The sequence below is a fragment of the Triturus cristatus genome, chromosome 9 (assembly GCF_964204655.1).
Source record: "Triturus cristatus chromosome 9, aTriCri1.1, whole genome shotgun sequence".
Taxonomy (NCBI): domain Eukaryota; kingdom Metazoa; phylum Chordata; class Amphibia; order Caudata; family Salamandridae; genus Triturus; species Triturus cristatus.
The window spans coordinates 157,177,731-157,202,715 of record NC_140592.1 but is presented as its reverse complement, the minus strand read 5'-3'; the positions used below and the strand labels follow the sequence as shown (position 1 = coordinate 157,202,715).

General features: G+C 46.5%; 2 protein-coding genes across 4 annotated transcripts in view; one reads left to right on the top strand and one right to left on the bottom strand.

Annotated features, from left to right (window-relative positions):
- Nucleotides 1-24,985, bottom strand: part of CACNA2D3 (calcium voltage-gated channel auxiliary subunit alpha2delta 3) — a 2,334,275-nt gene that overhangs the window by 441,804 nt on the left and 1,867,486 nt on the right. The gene's annotated exons all lie outside the window — the stretch shown is intronic.
- Nucleotides 1-24,985, top strand: part of LRTM1 (leucine rich repeat transmembrane protein 1) — a 74,538-nt gene that overhangs the window by 18,273 nt on the left and 31,280 nt on the right. The window lies entirely within an intron of this gene.

Genomic DNA, 24,985 nt, shown 5'->3' with positions numbered 1-24,985 from the left:
AATTCCACTAGAGGGCCTGCAGCACTGACTGTTGAGCACTGACTGTTCTACCCAAATGAGTAGCCATTTAAACATGCCTCAGGCCTGCCATTGAAGAGCCTGTGTGTACAGTTTTAAACTGCCATTTGACCTGGCAAAATAAACCTTTTGCCAGGCCCAAACCTTCCTTTTCAAGACATATAAATACCTCTAGGTTAGGCCCTGGACAGCCCAGGGGGCAGGGTGCAATGCATTTAAAAAGTAGGACATAGACTTTTAAGTTTTACATGTCCTGGTAGTGAAAAACTACTGCAAGGCCTATCTCTCCCATAGGATAAAATTGGAGTTGACTTATTACATTTTATAAGTGTACTTTGCAAATGGGAAATGATGACCAGTTAATGTTTGGTATCTCTAGAATCACAATTTAAAATTCTAACTTAGAGTGAACTCGGATTTTAAATTGCAATCTAAAAATGCCACTTTTAGAAACATTGGCATTTTAGTGCTCTAGATTGTCTCTGGTCTCATGACTGGATGTAAGTGACAGTTGAGCTTTGTGTATTCCTCCGAGACTGACACACACAATAGGGAACTTAGGTGTGCCTGGATGGGCCATCACTGGCAGAGTGGGAGGGAGGAGCTGTGCATAGCACCACTGGCACCTGAATAGGCTGTGTCCTGCCTCCACACAAAGGGCTGCATACCCCTATATAGTTAGTCTGCAACCAGGGCAGGGAAGGCAGATTGCCTGCGGGCTTGAAATAAACATTAGGGAGCTTCTACCCACTCAAAGGCACAATTGTGTATAAAAGAAGAACCCCAGACACCACCACCTCAGTACAGTTCTGGATCCGTGGATACTCTGTCAGGAAGATGGACTGCTGTGCTGCTGAAGGACTACCTCTCCACTGGACTGCACTCTGCTGGGCTCCTGCTTTGCTTTGCTGACCTGCTGCCCTCTTGCCTGGGTGAGAAGTACTATATATGAATTTCTTAAATCCAGAACCCAGGTTGGCTAGCCCCCTGATCTGAGGCCTCAGGATCTTAACAGGCTTTCAACAACTGCACCTAGACTCTGCCATTTGTGAGTCTACTCTGCCGAGGGGTGCCATCCTACGCCTGGACCTTTGGAAGTGGGCTTAAGGTGCTTTTCCAGCCTCAGTGGATCTAGTGGAACTGACATATCTCCTCCACTGCATGGTGTAACCTTGAGTAGAAACTATGCTTCTATGCTACTGTGTGGATTGGACCTGTTGCAAAGACTTGCATCCCCACCACAGCCCCCATGTCCTTCAAAACCACATCTGCGAGATGTATCCTTGGTGCAGGTCCTCACATCTCTCGTCAACAGCAGCCTCAATGCCAAACTCCACATCGCAGGCTCCAAGCTCTGAGGAACTGGCACATCGCCGACTGCTCAATGGAGCTCTGACTCCGGACTTTGCATCGCAAGCCCTCGTCTACGAGATCCTTGACACCGACGCAACAGGCCTCGCCATACCTTATAGCTGAAGCATTGTTTCAGACGCACGATGCATCTTCAATGTGGATCCCTGCAACGATCCGCAAACCAGGATTTAAGGTACTCTTTTCCGCAGGCCTAACTGGATCCCTGTAGTCGGCCCTTGCTCCATTGCGGTCGGCCTGAGCTTTTGAGTTTGTCCCTGTCCGGTGTGACCAGATATCCACAGTTGGTGCTTTATGCCTTTTAGGGCAATTTTTTCTAGAAACTTTAAAATTCAATATCTCCGGTTCTACTAATTAGATTTTTGTTGTGTTGGTCTCGTGTTATTTATTAAATTAAGCTCTATTTTTCTAACCATGAGTGGGATCTTTTTGTGTGGTGTGTGTTTTCACAGTTTTACTGTTCAAAGTATTGCACAAATACTTTACACATTTCCCCTAAGTTATGCCTGAAAGCTCTATGCCAAGCTACTAGTGGTTGAGCACAGGTTAATTTAGGGTTTGCTTGTTCGTTGCCCTGGCAAGGATTACAGTTGCTGCTTGACCAATAAAATGAGACCACGACAGCAAAAATCCATTTAGTAAGAATGGAGTTAATGGATGTTTAAAGAATAATGTGTAGAATAGTGCTTGAAAGCAAAATGAGCTATCTAGTCATACTGGACCGGGTTAAAGTCAAAGGTTCAGGCCAACCACAATGGAGCGCGGGTCAGATGCAGTGCCAGGTTAGTCCCGCTGAAGTATTACCTTCTCAAGTTTTGTGTCAATCAAGCCAGTGAAGCTGCTTCAAATGAGGTGAAATGTGATGCCTGAAGGGGACCCATCAAATCAGTCAGGCCGCCGCGTTCTGTATCATTTGAAGTCTATGAGTCAGGACAAAAGGAAGACCCAGATATAAGATTTTTGCATAATTCAAAAGCAATGTCATAAGAGCGTGTATTACGATCTTTCAGGTCTCTTCTGGAAGTAGATGCAATTGCTTTCTGACAGATTTTAACTTCAGGAAGCAGGAAGAAGCAATCTGCCTTATTTCAGTAGCAAAAGAAAGGTCGGGTCAAACATGATCCCTAACTTTCTAGCCAACATGGCCAGTACTGGAGCAGGATTCAGTTCAGATGGCCACCTGAGGATAGAGGAAGAAAGAGCCATCTGACCGAAGAGCACTTTTATCCACATTCAATTTCACACAGTTGATGTCCATCCAATTGGCAATGCCTTTTAAGCACTCTTTGAAATTGAGAAAGGCCGCTTCTTTCTGCTCTCTAAACGAAAACACCAGTGGTGTGTCATCTGCATATGAAATAATCTTAACTCCCCAGGTCTCAATCAGGGTGGCCTGAGGGGCCAAGTAAATATTAAAAAGCAGTGGACTGAGGAAAGAACCCTGTGGTATCCCACAGTCCAGAAGTTTATGCAAAAATGTAAACGGGAGAAGAAAGACACGCTGAGAACGATCTTCCAAAAAAGATCACATCCATGACAGCACGGTGCCCTGAAAGCCAAACAGGCTTAATCTATTCAACAAGGTAGAGTGTGTGCCACCATCTCGAATGCTGCTGACATGTCTAGCATCACCACCATGGGAAATACACCTTTGCCAATAACTTCTTTGACAGCCTCAGACCCTTCCAATAAGGCGGCCTCCGTGCTTTAACCTGTACAAAAGCCAGTTTGAGTGTTGTGAAGCAGATCATTGTCTTCAACAAAGGAAGACAATTGGTGTTAAACCAGCTTTTTTAAGATCTTTGAAGGTGCAGGTAGCAATGAGATGGGCCTGAAATTGCTGACCACCTCATGATCCACATTAGGCTACTTTAACAGCGGTAGTAGGAATGTGGTTTCCATATAGCAGGAAAAATACCAAATTTTAAGGAGGTATTCCAGATCTCGTTGAGATGATGATTAACAGTGGGGGCAGCCAGTTTAAGAAACTGAGGAGGGCAGGGGTCCTCTGAGGAGCCAGAATTACATTTCAGTCTCTCCCCAAGAGAAACATCTTCAGACATTTGGCAAAAATTCAACAAAACAGAAGCTGGACTTTTGAGTGGTATTGGTAGATTTGCTGAGCAGGCTTCTAATGAAAAAGCTTAATATAGTTTTTGAGTTTTTTCATTAAAAAAAAATCAGAGAGCCTGGTGAAGAGAGCAGGAGGTGGACGAAAAGCACTTTTAACCACTTCCAGTGTAATGAAAGATTTTACAATATCAAAGATTTCTCTGGAAGAGGAAACAGCATTCTTGATATTCAACAAGAAATCCTCTGTCAATGTTTGTCGTGTAAGTTTGTGAAATCTTTTAAGAGCTGACTTAGTTAGGAGTGTTTTGCTACAGGGTCATAGTGTGGATTGTAGAGGGCCAAGAGGAGCAAGGAAAGTGTTGTGAGAGGCTGTCGGCTTGGCACTATAATCAGGCCAGGCATTGTGGATGGGTGAGCTGAAGCTTTGTGTTGGCAGTCCCCTGCAGGCGGTCGATGCTGCGGCTTCTGCTGATTTTTGCTGCAAGTCGGATGGTCTTGCGGTTGAGAAGAGCCCAAAAGCTTGATTTAAGGTCCCTAAGTCACACTAAGGGTCCAGGGCCTGAGGGACACCACTTGGGGGCCAGGAACCTGCTATAACTAGATCCAGGTGCGAGTTCTGTAGCCATTCATGTCCCTGAGGCTCAGATCGGGAGTCCAGCAGACTAGCCAATGGTGTCAATCTGAGGTCCTGGGCTCAAGATGACATTGCAGGTTCAGTTCTCCTTTCCCAGGCAGGAGGGCAGCACTTTAGCACAGCAGGAAAGCAGTTCAGTTACAGTAAAAGTCCACCAGAGTGGCAGCCCTTGCAGCAGCACAGCCGTCCTTCTTTCTGGCAGAGCATCCACAGGTCCAGAAGTGGTCTGAAGAGTTGGTGTCTTAGGTCCAGTAAGTATGCCCAGTTGTGCTTCTGAAGTGTGTGAGAAGCTTCTACAGGTTTCCCTTTGATATCCCCAGGCATCCTGCCTTCCCTGTCCTGGCTCAACTAACTACAGGGGGTATGCAGCCCATGTGTGGAGGCAGGACACAGCCTATTCTATTGTAAGTGGGGCTGAGTCCAGCTCCTCCCCCCATTTTTCCAGTGATGGCCACCCAGTAACACCTAAACTCCCTATTGTGTGTGGCTGTCCAGGAGGCATACACAAAACTCAACTGTCAGCAACACCCTGTCATGTGACCAGACAGACTACACGCACTGAATGGCTAAGGCAGGAAAATGCCAACTCTCTAAAAGTGGTATTTTCAATATTGTAATTTAAAATCCCACTTCACCATAAATTGAGATTTAAAATTCCTATGTCAGAGACACCAAACATGAACTGGTAATCTATTCCCATTTATAAATTACACTTATAAAATGTAATAAGGCAGCTCCACTGTTATTCCATGGAAGAGATATGCCTTGCAGTAGTGAAAAATGAATTTAAGTGTTTTCATTGCCAGGACATGCAAAATGTAAAAGTACATGGCCTACTTTTTAAATATATTGCACAGTGCCCTCTGGGCTGTCCGGGGGCTACCCTAGGGATAACTAATATGTATTAAAAGGAAGGTTTGGGCTTGGTAAAAGGCTTATTTTGCCATGTCGAATTGGCGGTTTAAAGCTGCACAGACATGTTTAAAGGGCTACTTAAGTGGGTGGCACAATCAGTACTGCAGCCCACTAGCAGCATTTAATTTACAGACCCTAGGCACAGGTAGTACTACCTTACTAGGGATTTATAAATAAATGAAATGTGCCAATTTGGTATAAGCCAATGTTACCATGTTTCAAGCAGAGAACACAAGCACTTTTTTTTGTGTTTAAATTTGTTTATTGGGATTTAGCATTTCATGTTACAAGTTGATAAAATACAGTTATAATATATCGTCATGCGTCTGCAGGAAGTTGAAAAATGATAGTATTTACAACATTACTGCATATTAAACATGGCACAGTATAATATTCTGGGTGTTACCCTCTTGCCTGGTTCTGTTTCTGTGTTAGTACTCTTGCTAGAACCTGGCTGGGTGAGTTTCCCATGATCGTGGATTGATGGTTTATTCCCACATTTACATTTTTGTGCTATCACAAATGATATTTGATGAATGCGTACCCTTTTGAAAATCATTGGTTTCGGGACTGCCAATGAAGAAGGAGAACTACCAACTTTTCAGATGAACTGGGGAAGTTGTTGGGGAGCTGCTGGAATGTATATCGGTGAAAACAATTGTGCAGCTGGTTGTATTTTAATTTCACGGCACGGTGTCGTGTATGTGGGGTGCCACGGCAGACCCTTACGCATCGCTTGCCTTAGGTGCCTGGGCTCGGCCTTGTACTTACTTCTGTCTGTCCGATGGGGCATATGGGCGAGTCTGAGATTGAGAGGCTATATGTGATTCTGTTTGCGCTGTTTCGAGTGTGAATTGGTATAATAATTGTGCCCACTCCAGAGATGTGGGATGTTTACGTATTCCCTTCAATTCCTCATCCCTCAGTACGTCTTCTTCCGCTGCACTCCACTTTTTCATGGCACCTACCCAGGCTGCTTCAGGGGGTCCCTCCGGAGCCCGCCAATACATGGCTATTCCCCTTTTTGCTAAAAGAATAGCTAGGGATGCGAAGCGTCTCTGTACTTTTTCGGACTTCCGCCTGCATAAGATTCCGAGGGCACATGCTTCCCATGTGGATATGGTCATAATGTTTGTCCTCACTCGGAGTGTTTGGTGTACTTTGTCCCAGTACTGTTGGATAGTGGGGCAATCCCAAAACATGTGCTTGAAGTCTGCCTCAGGGGTCTGGAAACGGGGGCATCAGTCAATCAATCAGGGGATTTATAGAGCGTGCTACTCAACCACAAGGGTCTCAAGGCGCTGGGGGGGGGTGGGTGCAGCTCCGGTTCAGTCGAAGAGCCAGGTCTTGAGGTCCTTCCTGAAGGTGCGGAGGGTGGGGGAGCATCTGATGTTCACAGGGAGCTTGTTCCAGGGTTTGGCTGCAATGTAGGAGAAAGCTCTTCCTCCTGCTCTGGTTCTGCGGATGCGGGGGGTCTCTGCCAGGGCGAGTTCTGCGGAGCGAAGGTTCCTCTTGGGTACGTGGAAGGAGACTCTCTCATTGAGGTATTTGGGTCCGATGTTGTGGAGGGATTTGAACGCGTGGGTGAGCAGTTTGAAGGTAACTCTCTTCTCGATGGGGAGCCAGTGGAGGTCACGTAGGTATTGGGTCATGTGTTTGTTCCGTGGTGTCCAAGGACGAGTCTGGCTGCGGCATTCTGGATGGTCTGTAGCCTGTGTAGGAGAGTTCTGTTGATTCCGGCATAGAAGGCGTTGCCGTAGTCCAATCTGCTAGTTATGAGTGCGTGGGTGATGGCTTTTCTGCATTCTGGGGGTATCCATTTGAAGGTCTTGCAGAGGATCCGAAGGCAGTTGAAGCTGGTGGAGGGGATGGAGTTGAACTGGCGGGTCTTGGTGAGAGAGGAGTCGAGGATGATGCCGAGGTTCCATGCATGGTCTGTCGGGGTGGGCAGACTCCCAAGGGCAGAGGGCCACCAGGTGTTGTCCCAGACGGAGGTGGAGGGTCCGAGGATGAGGACCTCGGTCTTCTCTGAGTTGAGCTTCAGGTAGCTACTTTTCATCCAGGTGGCTACGTCTCTCATTCCTTCCTGGTGTCTTTGGGGTTCTTCATGAGGGAGAGGATGAGCTGGGTGTCATCAGCGTAGGATACTATGCTGAGCCTGTGTTGTTTGACAACGGCGGCGAGGGGGGCCATGTAGATGTTGAAGAGCGTGGGGCTGAGTGATGATCCTTGGGGAACTCCGCAGTTGATCTGTGTTGGTTCGGAGAGGAAAGGAGGGAGTCTGATCATCTGTGTTCTGCCAGAGAGAAAGGATCAGATCCAGGAGAGGGCGGTTCCGCGTATCCCTGCGTCGTGGAGTCTGGCTGCGAGAGTGCGATGTAATACGGTGTTGAATGCTGCAGAGAGGTCTAGTAGGATGAGGGCTGCGGTGTGCCCCTGGTCTAGTAGCATGCGGATGTCATCGGTGGCAGCAAGGAGGGCCGTCTCAGTGCTGTGGTTGCAGCGGAATCCAGACTGGGAGGCGACTAGGATGGAGTTTTCTTCAATTAAGGCAGTCAGCTGGGTATTCACGATTCTCTTGGTGACTTTGGCAGTGAAGGGGAGGAGAGAGATGGGCCGGTAGTTTTTCAGGTCTGTTGGGTCGGCCGTGGGCTTCTTGAGGAGAGGTTTGACCTCCGCCCGCTTCCAGTCGTCGGGGAAGATGCCGGATTCAAAAGAGGCGTTGATGGTGCGTCCTAGTTCGGGTGCGATGGCAGCCCTGTGATAGATATGCAGTGGGCAGAGGTCCATGGGGGCTCCTGAGTGGGTGTTCTTCATGGTCACGGTGGTGTGTTTGACTGTGGCAGGGTTCCAGGTTGTGATGATGGCTCAGTGTCGGTGGTGGTGGAGCATGGAGTGGTGTCCGGCGTCTTTTCACTGAAGTTGTAGTACAGGGCCTTGATTTTCAGATGGAAGTAGGAGCTGAGCTTGTCCCAGAGTTCCTGAGATGGTGTGATGTCCGTGGATTCGCTGGGGGGGTTGGTGAATTGCTGTATGACGTTGAAGAGTTCTTCGGCATTAGTTGAGTTGGCTACTTGGAGATCGGTGGTGTACCAAGCTGCTTTCAGGGGGCGTTGTTTGCCAGGGGTGCGAGCTTGTCGGCACAGCTGGAGATCCAGCGGTGAAGTTCCTGGACTGCGGAGTTGGCGTCGGTCATGACACAGGGTGGGTCTAGGATGAGGGTGACATTGAGGTGCTCCTCTGCAATCGTGCTCCAGTTCCTCCGATGCGGGCGTAGTTGGGGTGTGTGTCGGGGTAAAAAAGGTGGAGGCGGTGTGGTGTAAGGTATGCTCTGTGGAGGATGTTGAATTGGATGTTCTTGAAACGTGCATTCCTGGAGACCTTTTTTGGATATTCCAGTGCTGTCTCCCATTATTTGGTGAAACAAGAAAAGCTTGGGTCCTATCACTTACTGGCCTAGACCACTGTAATTTAGAAAACAAGAAATTGGCCAGAAAGGTTGTTGAGCAATTATTTAGCAATGCTTAGCCATTAAATCCTAAGCATGCGTAATTTATTTTATATTATTTTTCAGTTTCAAATTATTGTGCATAGAATCATTTTGTCATGTCTTAAAAAGAAACACAAATTTTACACATTTAACGACAAAAGTACATATAAATGCAAACACAAGATACGTAATACACACATATACAAAACATAGACACCATGTGAAATGCCGATTGCCTCCTAAAAGTCTTTAGAGGACACCAGTCCATGTATAACACATGAAGAAACAGGCGGAGATATCTTGATTCAAACGTTCTGCATGTTTGCTGAGCTGAAGGCTACTCTATGTACAGGGGGTCATTGCCCCATAAGGGGATACATCTCTTTTAAAACTCCTTTGGGTGCCCCATAAATATCTTGGCTTCAGCTCAGAGTCAACGCGTTTCAAACCCTGAGTTATTCTAGGGTTCTCCTCAGGACGGGGACTGGAAAATGGCCTTTACTGCAATAGTTTGGTGCTCCAAGGTATTGTGGAATTTTCAAGGTAAAAGACTTTAGAGTTCTCTAAAGGAAGTGTAATTCTTCCGAGGTCACCATCTGATACTGGATACTTAACGTGATGTAATATCCAAGTTTTTTGTATGAAAAGAGGCCCTCATAGTCGCCTGTTGCATTCTTACGACTTCAAATTGCTTCTTAGAAATACCCTGCGTAGCATTAGAGGCAGTTTTCCCTCATATGGGGCTCTGCATCTACTCGAACTCCCATTGCTTGACCGCCATCACAACTCTGAGCTAAAGCCAAGATATTTATGGGGCACCCCAAGGAGTTTTAAAAGAGATGTATCCCCATATGGGGCAATGACCCCCTGTACATAGAGTAGCCTTCAGCTCAGCAAACAGGCAGAACGTTTGAATCAAGATACGTCCGCCTGTTTCTTCATGTGTTATACATGGACTGGTGTCCTCTAAAGACTTTTAGGAGGCAATCAGCATGTCACATGGTGTCTATGTTTTGTATATGTGTGTATTAAGTATCTTGTGTTTGCATTCATATGTACTTTTGTCGTTAAATGTGTAAAATTTGTGTTTCTTTTCAAGACATGACGAAATGTTTCTATGCACAATAATTTGAAACTGAAAAATAATATAAAATAAATTACGCATGCTTAGGATTTAATGGCTAGGCATTGCTAAATAATTGCTCAACAACCTTTCTGGCCAATTTCTTGTCTCCCATTATTTATCATTAAATACCCATCCTACTTAATTTTCCCTTGTCTGTCGCAACGAGGGTAGAGGGTTGAGGATTCGTTCCCGGACAGCTTTGTAGAGCCAAGTAACTAATTGTATACCCGCTCCCATATGCAGAATTGTATGTAGCACTGGATGTGTCGGAGGTTCCCCCTCATTTAGATCCCAGCAGTGACGGCCGCTGTCTAAGAGTTGCCTGTGTAGCAGGAATTGGCCCGGCGGGAGGTCGTAGTTTTCAACTATTTGGGCGTAAGTCCATAGCTGTCCATCTTCGAACTGGGATTCTATCTCTGTTATTGAGTACTCGGTCCGAACCTGAAGGGCAAGGGTGGTGTAGTATTTATCCTTTCGGGGGAACCTTAATACTGGGAGTAGAGTTGAGTATAGGGGCTTCTCTCGGGACATGCGATGGATTTTCAGCATGCACACGCGGGCTATGGACATCTGCAGGGGGTAAGTGCGCAGTGGCTTGGTACCTGGCATGAGCATTCTCCGGATTGCCGGGAGAGGTACGTGGCCCTCATCAGTAATTGTTTCTCCTATATGACGCTTTGCCATCCAGTGTGATAACCACTGGAGTTGAGCCACCAGAAAGTATGCTTCAAAGGATGGTGCTCCCAGCCCTCCCTGATTTGTGGGCAAGTACAGTGTGGTTAAGGCAACCCTATGTCAACCTCCTCCTCATATCAATGTGATGAGCAGTGTATCCAGCACCTGAAAGAAAGGGCGCGGTGGTATCACTGGGAGATTGGTGAAGTGGTAGAGTAGTCTGGGGACCATGATCATTTTAGCAAGGGTTACTCGTCTAATGTGGGCTAGGGTCAATGTTTTCCAGAAGCCCACCGCCGTTCGTATCCCCGCTAGCACCTTGAGGTGGTTCCCTTCATACAGGTCCTCGGGAGAATGGTACAGCCTCACCCCCAGATATTTAGGCGCTGCAGCACTCCAGGTAATTTTCTGAGCTCCAACAGGTATGTCGAGAGGGGCCAAATGGGGGCTCAGCAGATAAATCGTGTATTTGTCCCAATTGACTTTGAGGCCGGAGGCCTCCGCAAAGTCCCGGACATATACCAGGAGGTCATCTGCATACAATGATACACAGTGTACCGTGTCTGCTATTGGAATACCCCATGTCTCGCCCTCCAGACATAAACGTATCGCTAGGGCTCTACTGCCAGGGCAAATAGGAGGGGGGACAGGGGGCACCCCTGTCTTGTTCCTCGTTCTATCGGGAATGGGGCAGAAATGTATTTACCTATTCTAACCCCCGAGGTTAGGCCTTTATAGAGGAGTCGCGTACACGCCATCAGGGTAGGTCCTATGTTTATTCTAAGGAGGACTGCAAAAAATATGGCCACATCAGAGTATCAAAGGCCTTTTCGAGGTCTAGAACCAGACATGCCGCATTGGGGAACTGCGCACTCGCCCTGTCTTGGATATGGAACAACGTACGTAGATTCTGTGAGGTGTTACGCCCCGGGACAAACCCACATTGGTCAGGGTGGTCAGTGGTGAGAGGATTTGGTTATAACGGTCCGCTAGTATTTTACCCAGTATTTTACAGTCTGCATTTAGTAGTGTTATTGGTCTATATGAGGCGGGGAGCATTGGGTCTCTGTGCGGTGTTGGGAATGTGACTAGGATAGATTCCCTGAGTGAGCCTGGGAGCTCGCCTCTTTCCAGCCCGTCTTCGTACATGGCTACAACACGGGGGATCAGTTGGGCTGAAAAGGTGCTATAATATTCTAGCGGGAAGCTGTACATTCCCGGTGCTTTGTTGCGCGCCAATGCTCTGATTGCTTGGGCGACGTCCGGGGATGTAATCCTCGCTTCTAAGACTTTTTTGTCTGTGGATGGGATGCGGGGTATGAGCAATGGGTGGAGGAACCGGGTTATCGCGTGGTGTACTCCCTGCGCTGAGGCCTATTAGACACCCGAGTAATAGTCATGAAATATGACCAAGATATCTACCTACGAGTGTCGAGGGGTCCCGGTCTTGTCTATTATTTCCGTGATCGGTTTCATATCTGTGTCTTGCTTGGCTAACCACGCTAGGAGCGTCCCGGCTCTATTGGCTTCTCTATGCACCTTGGTAGCATATTCCCTAAAATTGTATTTGCGTAGATCCCTCATTGCCTCTGCCTGGGACGTCTTGGCTGCTGCCGCTTGGTATGGAGTGGCTTCATCCATATCAGTTTTTTTTGTTAAAGCCGCTAGTGCTACCTCCATGCATTGCAGTGATCTTTCGAGCATTCTACGTACCCCTACTATTTGTTATATGCAATGCCCTCTGGCGGCAACTTTGAATGCAGTCCCATTCTATCAGGCTGGACGTCGCCATGCCGGTGTTTAGTGTGAAATGCTCTCGGATGTGATCCCTGTGTTCATGGCAAAACACCTGGTCTGTGAGGCAGTCTCGTGGTAGTTTCCAGGTGGGTACGGCGGGTTGGGGTGGCTTCCACCTGAGTGTCATTGTGTGTGCATCATGATCCAATAGTACTTTACCCAAATAGTCTGTGTGTTGAATTGTAGGGAGTATTGTTGTGGAGTAGAGAAATCTATCAAGTTGCACTCGCAGGTTATGTGGGATGGAGTGGAAGGAATATAGTTTAGTGCCTGGATTCTGCTCCCGCCATGCGTCCACCAATGCCCAGTGCTCTATCCAAGTTCGATATTGGTCTGTCTGCTTGTGTGCAGGTGACTGCGTTGACGGGGGTGGAATCTATCAAGATGGAGGTCCAAGGCGCAATTGTAATCGCCCCTAAGAGCCATGGGACTGATATGTATTGGGTTAACACTCCCGTAGGGTGACTCCAGAATTTATCTTGTGCTACATTAGGAGCGTATATGCTCCCTAACAGCATTGACTGACCCTCTAACAATCTTTCTAGTAGGGTGTATCGTCCTTCTTTATCTACGATACGCGTCTGCTCCCTGAAGGGAATCCCAGGCCGAATCTAGATCAGGGCACCCCTAGCGAATGCTGACTATATTGTGGCACATATAATACCCCGCCATTTCTTACGCAGGCGATCCCCCTCAACAGCTGTCAAGTGTGTCTCCTGTAGGAGAGCTTTCTGTGCCTGTTGTCTCTTTATATATGCATAGATGGCGTATCGCTTGTTCGCTGTGTGCATGCCCCTGACATTTAATGGAATGATCTTTATATCCGTGTTAGGGATCTTGGTAGCCATGTCGTTTGGTGTCTAAATGAAGGCTGTCTGCGGGTAATGCATAGCTAAACCCCTGTGTCTTCCCCCCACTATGCCAACCACCGCGTACATTTCACATTTCCGTTTGTTTGCTCCGCTAAGGGTATTTGGGGAACTTGAGGTAGGGGAAATATATAACTAGACAACGGGAAATATTCCCAACTTGGAGGACCTATCGCTTGGGGCGATGCGTCCAAACTACACATCATGTACTGTCTTTAGTTCGTTGTTTGAGGGCAGTGGCCGTACGTCTCCACCAGCCGCTGTCACTACAGCCGCCCACTATTAGAAGGTAGACCAGGGATGCCTAAGGGATCCCCCTCACCACTTCCCACTCGTGGCACTCCATTCTGGTATACAGTCTAGTAATGTTCGGGATACCTTACCATGGTGTACCGCCTATCCATGGCAGTGTCCTCTTTCTGGATACTGAGGTCTCAAAGGATACATCACCCTGTGCTAGCCTCACAGCGGAGTAATCATCATATCATCGTGTTCGCCGCTTGAGGAGTCACTATCGGAGGTGTGACTAAGCCATCACAGGAAGTATTCGCATCTCTAACTTCCTCCTCTGAGGTGAAGAGATGTGGGCCCTTTTCTCCATCTGAGCTTTTCCTTGTCGATCTCACCACTGCATCCGCTTGCAGTGCTTTCCTGCGCTCTGCTATGATTTGCTCAAGGTCGGGGGAGTTTTTTGCAGAGGAATCAGATCGTGGGCTCAGTTGTGTGAGGGTGACTATTTTGTGTTACCGCCATTGATGTCCAGAGGGCGGATGACTTTGTGTGTTTCCGCGACCGTCAAGGCCCGCCAGTCATTGCTCCACCCAGTAACTCGCATCTGCAGGATCCGTGAAGAAGTGTCCGGTTCCGTCATGTATAATTTTGAGGCAGCCAGCAAATAAGAGAGCATATTGTATATTAGTTTGGTGCAGGGTAGGTTTAATTGCCAGGAGAGTGGCCCTTTGTTGCTGGAAAGCACAGGAGTAATCCGGGAATAGCATAACTTGTTTGTCTTCCACTCGAAGCGGCCCCTTCTGTCTAGCAGCCCAGAGAACAGTATCCCTGTCTTGATAATGGAGCAGTTTCAGTAGGAACGGCTGAGGCGGTGATCCTGGGGGTGGCTTGCGGGCCGGGACCCGGTGCGCTCTCTCTACAGAAAAGAAAGGTGTCAACTCTTTTGCCTGGGTGAACGTTTTGATCCATGTTTCGATGTATCGAATAGGGTTGGACCCTTCTTCCCCCCCGGCAGATTCAGGATGCGGATATTACTACGGCGGGAGCGCCCTTCCAGGTCATCAGCTTTGTTTTCCAGGATCTTCACCCTAGATTGCAGGTCTTTCAGGGCATCTTGTTGCAACTGCAATTGCGGTTCTATTGTTTGGAGCGTTTTATCCCCCTGTTTGACTTTGTCCGCCATCTTCCTGTGGTCATCCTGGAGTAGGTTAAGGTCTGTGGCCAGTTCTCCAAATCTGTTTTCCATGGTCACTCTTAAATGTTTGATTGCTGCTAGGACTTTATCCAATTTGTCGGACATGGACGCTGTGTGGGAGGGCTCCCCTTCTGGCTGGGTGGCCTTGGGGTCTGGGGAGGTCGGCCTCTTGCTCACCGGTGCCTGCGATGCTCCTGTTATGCGTTGATGCCCCATGTCGTCCTTGTACCTCGTTATCGTTTGCAGGATGGTCTCTGAGCTGAGCCCAGGCGACGCATGGCTGGGTGGCGGTGGACTCCTATATGCCCCCTTCAGAGGTTTGTTGTCGTCCTGCCCCATGTGTTGGGGTTCACCTGTCATAGGCGATGTCGTTGGAGTAGGATACCTACTTTTTAGTATTTGCCAATCCACAGGTACTATGGGCAGATTTTGTGCCACTTGCGGCAGTGAATTTACCGAGGAAGGGAGGGGGGAAGTCGTATACTGCTGTGTATCCCTTTCGATATAACTGGGTGAGGCCCCACAGTCCCTGAGGTTATTGCAGCCCCTCCTTGTCGTTCCGCTGTAGTCCCTCGCCACTTCGGTGCTTTTAAACATATGAGCGCGGGCCCCAAGTGTCACCCTAGACGCTGCTGTCTGTTAGGCCTGCTCAATTGAAGAGTGCCCATTGCGGCCCACTCGCTGCGCGCCTCGTGGCCTGGCGCCGTGCAGACGGGGCCTGCTGAGAAGAGAAGAGAGGGGGACGTCAAGTTTGGCCGAGGCACTCTTCCCGCTTCAGTGTGGCCCTATACGTGCTCCTCCGCGGGGGATTTGAGGCAGTAGTGTGTCGGTACGCAGGGCAGGAAGATGAGCGGTCGGGATCCCACCCCTTTGAACTCACTAGCAGGTTGCGGTGGTGCTCCTGGACATGTGGAGAGCCGGAGAGGGTGACCCCTGGCACCCGGGAGGATCCCCTCCAACCTGCAACGATGCTACTGGGAGATGCGAGGCTGCAATTTCTTCCACGGCGGCCAAACCGGGCCGGGACTACACCGGGTACTTCGTGGGTCAAAGCAGCTTGTCACAACCAGGATATACCGAGCTTCTCCTGACTTCCCGCCGTGCACCTCGATTTCAGGCACCGTGCCTCGATGTGGTGGGGTGCGAGGAGCGTCTCAACAGCGGAGTTCCTGCCCTTGCTCACCCGCCACACGCCGTGCAGATGGGGCCTAAGGGCCTGCGGGGAGGGGATTGACAAGTCCAACAGAGGCGCTCCTCCTGCTTCAGTGAGGGACCAAGCTTATTCCCCCGCAGGGAGCCGAGGCAGCGCCGGGTCAGTGCTCTGGGCCAGAAAGCGAGCAGCCGGGCATCCCACCCCTGCCTGGATCGACCGCGGGCCGCAGCGGTGCACTGGCGCGCCGGGAGAATTCTCATTGACCCCAACGAATTTTGTTGCGCGCGAATTTTGTTGCGCGCGCTGCATCGCATTTTGCGATGCAGCGCGCGCAAAGGAATTCGTTTTATTTATTTAAATGTGTACTTACCTCCGTTCATCCATATTCCGGTATTTACATTTCCCCACCCTGCCCCTCCCCCGCCCCGCCCCACTGCCCCACCGAACTCCCTCCACGGACCGCTACTGCATAAGAACACCAAATTTGGGTTAAAGAGAGATGCAACGATGGTACTGTAGCACGTGGCAAGTGTAGGGCGCGGCTGCAGTAGAAGGAAGTGCGTGGTGGATAAAGTGACAGAGCAACATTTGTCAGTACAGTTGATGTTAACCTTCAGCAGGGGCAGGAAGTGGGTGTAGGAGCACAGGGATATTGTAGTTTCAAAAAGAGAGGGTAGAACTGTTAAGGGCTTTTTAAACTAAGGAATCCGCAAATTAAGGTTATATTTGAGAACGGCTATGCAGAGAGAATACCTCTGAGACCCTACTCTGAATGTGCACGCTTGCATAAGGCACAGCTGTGTGCCGCTCTTTAAAAAAAAAAAAAAAATGTTTTTCTACTTTCCTAAAGCTCATAAAGTCAACTATGCCTTTCTTCTAGCTAGTGCAGGTGCAGCAGACATCACAACTTGGACACAGTGGGCAATGTTTCCCTCTCTCTGTTTCTGAGTTGCCCGGAGCAGTTACTACCTCAGAGAAATTCTTACTTAAAAGTATGCACTTGAGAAAATGCAATCACATAAAAATAGTCACGCACCTGTGATCGACACGAAAGTACACGTTGGTGAAATGGCCCTAGGTGCACGCCTCTGAACTTTTTGTATTATCTAATCTATGCAAGTTTGATCCCTGGTTGGGTTGGCATAGCCTTTCCTCCTTCTGAGGTTAAAAAACTGCGTACATATTTAACTGGCTGGGAGTGGGGCAGGCCACACAGCAGTTAAAACAATGAGACGTGCTTTCGCATAACGCGGGCACGTGCATGTTGAGATTGGTAGTCAATGGCAGTGATGTCAAGGCACATGTCACTGAGCTTGTGGGATTTGAAGTAGGATGTTCAGAAGCATAATAAATGATACTATTAATACCAATGTCAGCAGAATTTATGTTAGCATCCTTCAATGGGCTGAGTGGAGTCAAACATGATATACACGCGATCACAGACACTGTTGCTACAGGTGTATTAACACCTGAGTTATCTTACTGACTGTAACCCTGGACCTTTGGTGTGATCTCTAACACAAAAGTATTGTTCATATTTCAAAGGCCCTTTTATCACTTTAATAAATGAAAGGACGGATTAACGTTCATTATTATGAAGTTAAAAGGGAAACGAAAGGCAACCTACTGCCTACAACATTTTACACTATGCAAAGCTTACTACAATTTTCTGTGCATGCCCGCTACAGTAGTGCAAATGTAGTACTTTAACTCAACAGGCATCTACAAATGCAATATGCTGTTTTGTTTTTTATAGTTTAAAGCTGTATTTTATTTAGTGCAGTGGTATTGTTTTAGAATGGTATTGATGTAGCCTTGATGTAATTAATAGGTGTTACTATCACCCAAACATTTAGTAGTAATGTTTATCAACCTCAGAAGGATGAAAAGCTGAACTATTTACGAGGAGATTTAATCCTTTTACCTTTACTTTTCTCACAGGATTACACTAGTAGGAAATTAACCAAGTGAGTTACCTTAACAGCTGTACCGGCTCTCCCAGTGTCTCATCATTCAACAGCACTGAAACAAGCATTGGCAATGCCAATAGGTCAGACTTTAAAGTGCTCCACCCTGAATCTTGCACTCATGCTTTCAGAGTCGTTTACCTCTGGCCTAGTTAGAAAAGGAGTGAAAATCAAGAAATAGGGTCTGGCTCCTCTTGTGCAATGGTACCTAGGCACAACCAAGAGCATATAAGAAGAGGAATAAATAATGTAAGAGGACACGCAGGGCTGAAGCTAAGAGTAGTGATACTCAGGACAGGTGCCACTGAGTACCTCCCGGAGCCCTCATGCTTTCTTAAACATGTTCAGTCTATTAACTGGTAACCTGTAGAGGGTGTCTAACTTGTATTTAAGCCGGGTCTGGTGGCTCAGTGGACTAATGCATCTGTTGCAGGGGCCTGTGTTCGACCTCATGGTCACAGGTTCAAATCCCGGCGGGTCCACTCAGCCTTTCATCCATCTGAGGTCGATAAATTGAGTACCATTGAGTTGGGTAACAATAAACATCTGTTATTCAGCGCCAAGATACCCGTAGTGGTGAACGTGCGCTTTACAAATACACATGTTATGTTATTTAACAGAAGTGTGTTCAGGTAAATTATTTAATACATGTAACAGCTGCATTTTGCACATTTGAAGTTAAGACATACGATATTTAAGTAAACTAAAAAAGACTACATTCCTACAATTGGAAAAGGATGGTATAGTTACCTGCATCACCAACCTTCTCTCTGCAACTCAGAGGCAAAGATGAATTTTCCTTACGTTTTTCGAAAGGAAGCAACATGTAGAGGGGGTGTAGCTTGGCAGTAAGATTTGGGGGGTGTGAGCTTCAGATTTTCCAACAATCATATAATATTAAAATAGGTTTGACGACAAGCAGGGTGCATGAGAGTGGCATAAGGGACAATGGAAATGGAGATAAATGTGGATTGGTAAGAGTCCTAATTAAGAGAAACCACAATATTTTGCAAAACAAACAGAGAGATAGTGTACGCTTTTCTGTCTGTGTGTATGTAAATATTTCTGGTAAAATCAGACAGACACCTCGCATACTGAACTGAAAGCACCAGTACCTAACTATTTCCCAGAAAATACATTTCTTAGGCCAGTGCAAGACATCAAACACTCCCCCGTGCCCCCCCCCCTCCCCGAAGCTACGTCCCTGAACATGTACCATCAATCTTACTAACATGGGCAGAAGGTACGATCAGCAGTGATAGCAACATGAACACATTTACTTATAGGACATATGCTGAATATGTTCAATTCCTGGCACCACAAGGTGGAAGTAACCCTGAATATCCCCTTAGCATCTCAAATGCCTTGCTTACGTCTCATGTTTGATTACTAGAAACCTTTTGACAGGGATAGCAGATAAAATAGAGGTGTTGGTTCTAAGGAATTTTCCTTAGATTTGGCAGTCACTGGCTCTTGGCCCACCTCCAGCCTATGCATCTAAAACAAAAAGTGTTAGAGTTGCTTTTAATGCTGATCTTACCTTTTGTCCACATGTCAACAAGATTGGTAGTACAATTTATTCCCTTTTGAAAACTTAAGGAAAATGCATCCTTGCCTCTGAATTGAAGAGAGAAGGTTGGTGATCCAAGTACCTATCCCATCCTAAATATTGTAATCAAAATGACCAATATTTCCAAGATTGCAGTTAAAATTACAAATTGAAACCCCTCCTTCAAATTCCTGATTAAATAGAAATTATCGCACCTAAAGAAACATTACAAGGGGCAACTAAACTGGTAATTGTAGCTTTCTACCATTACCTATAAGGCACCTTGTAACAATCTGTCAAAAAGTCAAAAGAACCAGCAGTGGTCCTATATGGGCCACTTAGAAAACTTGAGGTTTTTCATAATCAAAATGTTAAGCCTTCAGGCTTTTTCATTGTATTCACTATGTAAAGTGAAAGGCCTACTGCCTTTGTCACCATATATAATAATCAATTAAGCAAGCCTGTTGGCTTTAACTGGGAATATATACATGAATATTTTGTATATCCCTAGGGAACACATCAGAATATTAGGCTGACTCAGGCCACGTGCTATAGTGTTTGTTATTGTTACAGCAAACAAATGATGGACGGAATGCTGACAATGCAAACATTCTCCCTCAGTCAAAAGATATGGGTTAAACCCATCATTCTTTTGACAACTACACCACCCCCGTTTGGACCCAGCCATATGCAAATCAGTCTTGACCCTGTGACCTATGGGAACCCAGATCTTTTGACTGGGGGAGAATGTTTGCATTGTCAGCATTCCGTCTATCATTTGTTTGCTGTAACACTTTTCGTCCTAAGTGGGATGGGTATGCCCAGACGTGGGTCCCTTGCTCATTGTGCCACTGGATTCAAGCTAGCCTGGCTGAAGAAGGGCGACATACCCTGAAACCGGTCCCAGGGTGCTTGTTTCCGGTCCAGGTAGGACCTGGCCTGGCAGTTCGGTCTGGACTGTTCCCATGGGGCACAGGGTCAAGACTGATTTGCATATGGCTGGGTCCAAACTGGGGTGGCGTAGTGAGCAAAAGAACTATGGATTTCACCCAGATCTTTTGACTGGGGAAGAATGTTTGCATTGTCAGCATTCCCTCCATCATTTGTTTGCTGTAACACTTTTCGCCCTAAGTGGGATGGGTATGCCCAGATGTGGGTCCCTTGCTCACTGTGCCACTGGATTCAAGCTAGCCTGGATGAAGAAGGGTGACATAATCTGAAACCGGTCCCAGGATGCTTGTTTCCGGTCCAGGGAGGACCTGGCCTGGCAGTTCGGTCTGGACTGTTCCCATAGGGCACAGGGTCAAGACTGATTTGCATATGGCTGGGTCCACACTGGGGTGGCGTAGTGGGCAAAAGAACAATCAATTTAACACAGATCTTTTGACTGGGGGAGAATGTTTGCATTGTCAGCATTCCGGCCATCATTTGTTTGCTGTAACACATAGTGTTTGTTATGGCATTCTCAATGCAAACCCCCTTCGTATTACATGTGTCTACAAAATCTAAAACTCAGAGTTCTCAATGGAAAATCCCATACTGTTACATTTCTCAGAGGGTTTGCAATGTAAAGCCATTCTTATGGTGTTTGACAAGAACTTCATGAAGTAAAACCCCTACCTATTGCATTTGTCAGAGAGTTCCCAATGTAAAGCACCTTCATTTAGCTTTTGCATGCAGTTCAATGTAAAACCCATTTCTATTCTATTTGTTAGAGAGTTAACTTTTCATAATAAACAGATCAGACTTATGGCATCTGGCACAGCTTTACCAAGGAACCAATCAGGCGCATGATATTGTTCATTGACCTGTCACCATAGCCAGCCCGGATCTACCATATTGAACGTAATCTGTGAAATATAAGCAAGTCTTTTTCACCTGAATCACACAACTATCAAATCCAGTAGGAAGCAAGATCAACATCTTAGCACAGCTAAAGCCTCTCTCTAAGTAGTGCTTTTTAAGGCTCTTTTACTGTTGATCACGTAAAGTCTGCCAACTGGTGTGCTCTCAAGCCAGATGTAAAAGGATCACAAGTGGTTAATGTGTCTGAATGCATGTTTCACAGAGACTCGGATGTAACTCACAAGGCACAATTTTGTTTTGCCCTAGTGAGATATTTCATTGGGTTTATGCACATTGTGCAAAGGTCTTTCTATAATGTGCAGGGCATAGTTTTAAATCAGAGCATGGCACATTCAAACTTTCCTTTTTTGAGAGTGAGAAAATAAATAGGACTATTAAGCGGCTAGGAGGTGGCTTTCTAGTGACATTGAACGTAGGACCCTCTTGCAATGATCAAAAACCATTTGACATTATGTGTGACAAGCATTTGCACCTGTTGAATATATGTCACATAAATTGGGGCCAAAGCGTCTAGAAGTCCGTTGTGTAATACGAAAGTGCAATGGGTACTGGGCTAGTTCTGTAATATGAAAGTGTAATGGTCGCTAAGCCAGTTCTGTAATAGTAAAGTGCAATGGGTGCTCAGAAAGAAGGTTCACACACATGTTCTGCCCTCACTACACATGCACAGTGCAACCCAGAGATTCACATTAACACTTATATTAAAATAGTTCTCCTTAGTCTTTTTTGATGGGGAGTAAAAAAAAAACACATATCCAAATATACAGAAATATGTCTTGTATATCAGTGCGGCCACATATCTCTGTGTTTATACCGTTTTTTAAAAGGCACTTAAAATGTTTTGTGTCAAAAGGATTTTATGCTCTCTGCTTCTTTTTATTGCAATTTAAAAAGTCCATGACTCAAATTTTAGGTCAGGCTGCCTTGATTCTAAACCACGCACTGCAATCATTGACAGTAAACGAGTGATGTTGATTCTAAAGCAGTCCATATGGCAGTGGTTTTGGTTGCTGTAAAGAGAATGTTTGTGTTAGTATTGGCATTTAAGAGAAGTACTGAATGACATTTGGACAAAAACGCAGCTATATATTTTAGGTTATTTAAGACATACACATTTGAGTCTGTGTGATGATCCTCACCTAAAAGTGCACGGGTAGGCACTGTCTCTTGTAATGTGATTTGAAAGTGTGCTTCTATAAAGATATGTTAGTAGGACTACATAATTTACATATTACTAATGTTTATCTTTTTTCATAGCAGTTGGTAAACCTGTCATCCTAAGGATGGTCCTTCCACAAACCCTTTGCGTTCCTTTCTGCAGCATTCATTTTGTCATCCACTTAAGTAACCCTTTAAATATGTCTCAGGCCCGCCATGGCAGCCTTTTTGTGCAGTTGTTAAAATGCCATTTTAACCTGGCAAAATCAACCATTGTTAGGCCCAAACCTTCCTTTTTAATATATTTAAGTCATCCCTAAGGTAGGCCCTAGACAGACGGGAGGGCAGGCTGCAGAGTTTTTAAAAAGTTGGGCATGTACTTTTAAGTGTTACATATCCTGGTAGTGAACCACTCTTAAGCCCGTTCTCACTACTGCAAGGCCTACCTTTCCAATAAAGTAACATTGGGGTTACAATATTCTTCGTATTTGGTGTCTCTGGGATTATTATGAAAAATCCTCTCTTATGGTAAAGTCGGATTTCAAATTGCAATTTTAATTGCCACTTTTAGGAAGTTGGTATTTTCCTGCCTTAGACATTTAGTGCCTGTAGCCTGTCTCTGGGTCACATGACTGCGTGTCCTTGACAGTTGGGCTTTGTGTATTCCTCCTAAACTGCCACACACAACAAGGAGCTTAGAAGTGGCTGGATGGGCTATCACTGGCAGGATGGGAGGGAGGCACTGGGCACAGCCTCATTCACACTGGAGTCTCTGTGCCCTGCCTCCACACAAAGGACTACAGACTCCCTGTAGTTAGTCTGGAACCAGGACAGGGAAAGCAGGATGCCTGAGGACATCAGTGGGAATTTCTAAAACCTTCTCCCAACTTCCAGAGGAAGTGTACCTGGTATAAACACTGGACCTCAAACACCAACTCTTCAGCACACATCTGGATCTGTGGATACTCTGCCAGGATGAAGGACTGCTGTGCTGTTGAAGGACTGACACTCTGCATTGACTGCTGCCCTGCTAGTCTACTGCTTTACGGGTCTGCTGCCTGCCTTGCTGTGCTGACCTGCTTCCTGCTGCCCTTTTGCCGGGGTGAGAAGGACTGGGCCTGCATCTCTGGAATCCAGAACAACAGAGTGACTCCGAGGGCTAGTTAGCTGACCTCCTGATCTGAAGCCTTAGTGAGACAACAGGCTTCCAACAGCCTTGCACTTGAACCTGGACCCTGTCACCTGTGAGTTCACCCTGCCAAGTGGTGCCACACCAGTCATGGACCCTTCAAAGTGATCTAAAGGTACGCTGCCAGCCTCTGCGGATCCAACAGAACAGAAGCATTTCCTTGGTACTGCATGGATCAGAACCATTGCAAAATCCCGCATCACAGCCCATCTGTGCATCTGTACCACCACTACACAACTCATCCTTAGTGCAGGCCTTCGCATCCCTCGTCGACGACAGCCTCGATGACAACGCCAGATTCGGTATCGCAGCCTTGCAGCTCGGAAGTGACGCATCACCCCGAATGCATGCTGCATCCTCGACGCCGGAATTTGCCTCACAAGCCTTCGCTGATGGCATCCTCGATGACGCAGGACCTTGCATCACAGCCTCACCACATCCCGGAACCGACACATTGCTTCAGCTGCGCATTACACTTCTACCTTGATTCTTGCAATGCTCTGCAAACCACGATTTCAGGTACTCTGTTAAGCAGGCCTAACTGGGTCCCAGCAGCCTAGCCGCTCTCCTTCGCTGTCGACCTGAACTCATGACTTTACCTCGGTCCAGTGCGACCAGATATCACTTTACACCTTTTATCACTATTTTTACTAGAACATTTAAAATTGAATATACCTGGTTCTACAGATTGGATTTTTGTTGATTTGGTCTTGTTTTATTATATTAATAATGACTGTATTTTTCCGACATGCTGTGGGATCCTTTTTTGGTGTGTTTTCACTGTGTTACTGTTTGAACTGTTGACCAAATACTTAACACATTGCCTCTTTGTTAACCCTGATTGCTTAATGCCAAGCTACCCAAGGGTTGGGTACAGGTTAAATTAGGGTTTACCTTTGACTTCACCCTGAAAATAATGGTGGTTGCTGCTTGAGAAGTGTTTCACCCCTCCTCAACCAGCAACCCAATCTCCTACCGCAACAATTGAATAGTGTTTTCTGCCAGCTTCTTCAGACTCTAAAACTCAGTACACAGGAAGTAACACTAGTGTCCACCTTCAAAATATTGACCTGTGAAGAAAAAAGTCTGAATCGGCCACAGTGGTTTTAAAGTACGTGTCCTACATGGTTCCCACAGATCTTTTCAACAATAGAATTATCATACCAAGCAATCTTCTTCAATCATCTGAGCTAGGCTGAATTAATTAAATTATTTTTCAGGATATTGAGCAGAGCTGGATTTGTGCTTTAGTTCTTCAGGCATTTTCCCAGTGGGCTGGAGCTCTTGGAGGATAGTTTTGAATGTCCAGGGCCACTGTCAGTTTCTCAACCCCCCAAAGTTTTTTGTTTTTTTTAAATTCTTTTTATTGGCATTTTCAAAAGAAAAACATAATTAACAAACAGCCAGTAGTCTCTCATTATAAAATTAAAGCAAAAGCAGTATCACCAGCACAGTACATGTTACGAATTGCCCCTGCCCTACACCAGCAACATAGTACAGAAATTGCATCACTTGTACATAGCTCACTGATGGAAATATAGATAAGCGTATGGGCAACCTGTAGCGAATCCAAGCGGGATGAGAACATGCAACAACGTGATCATGAAACCCAGGACAGCGTCACAGGCAGTATGTATAACAGGTAGATTGTTAGAAAAAGGAGAATCCCATAACACCTCCCAGTCCACCCCGCCACCCTCCAAGCGACC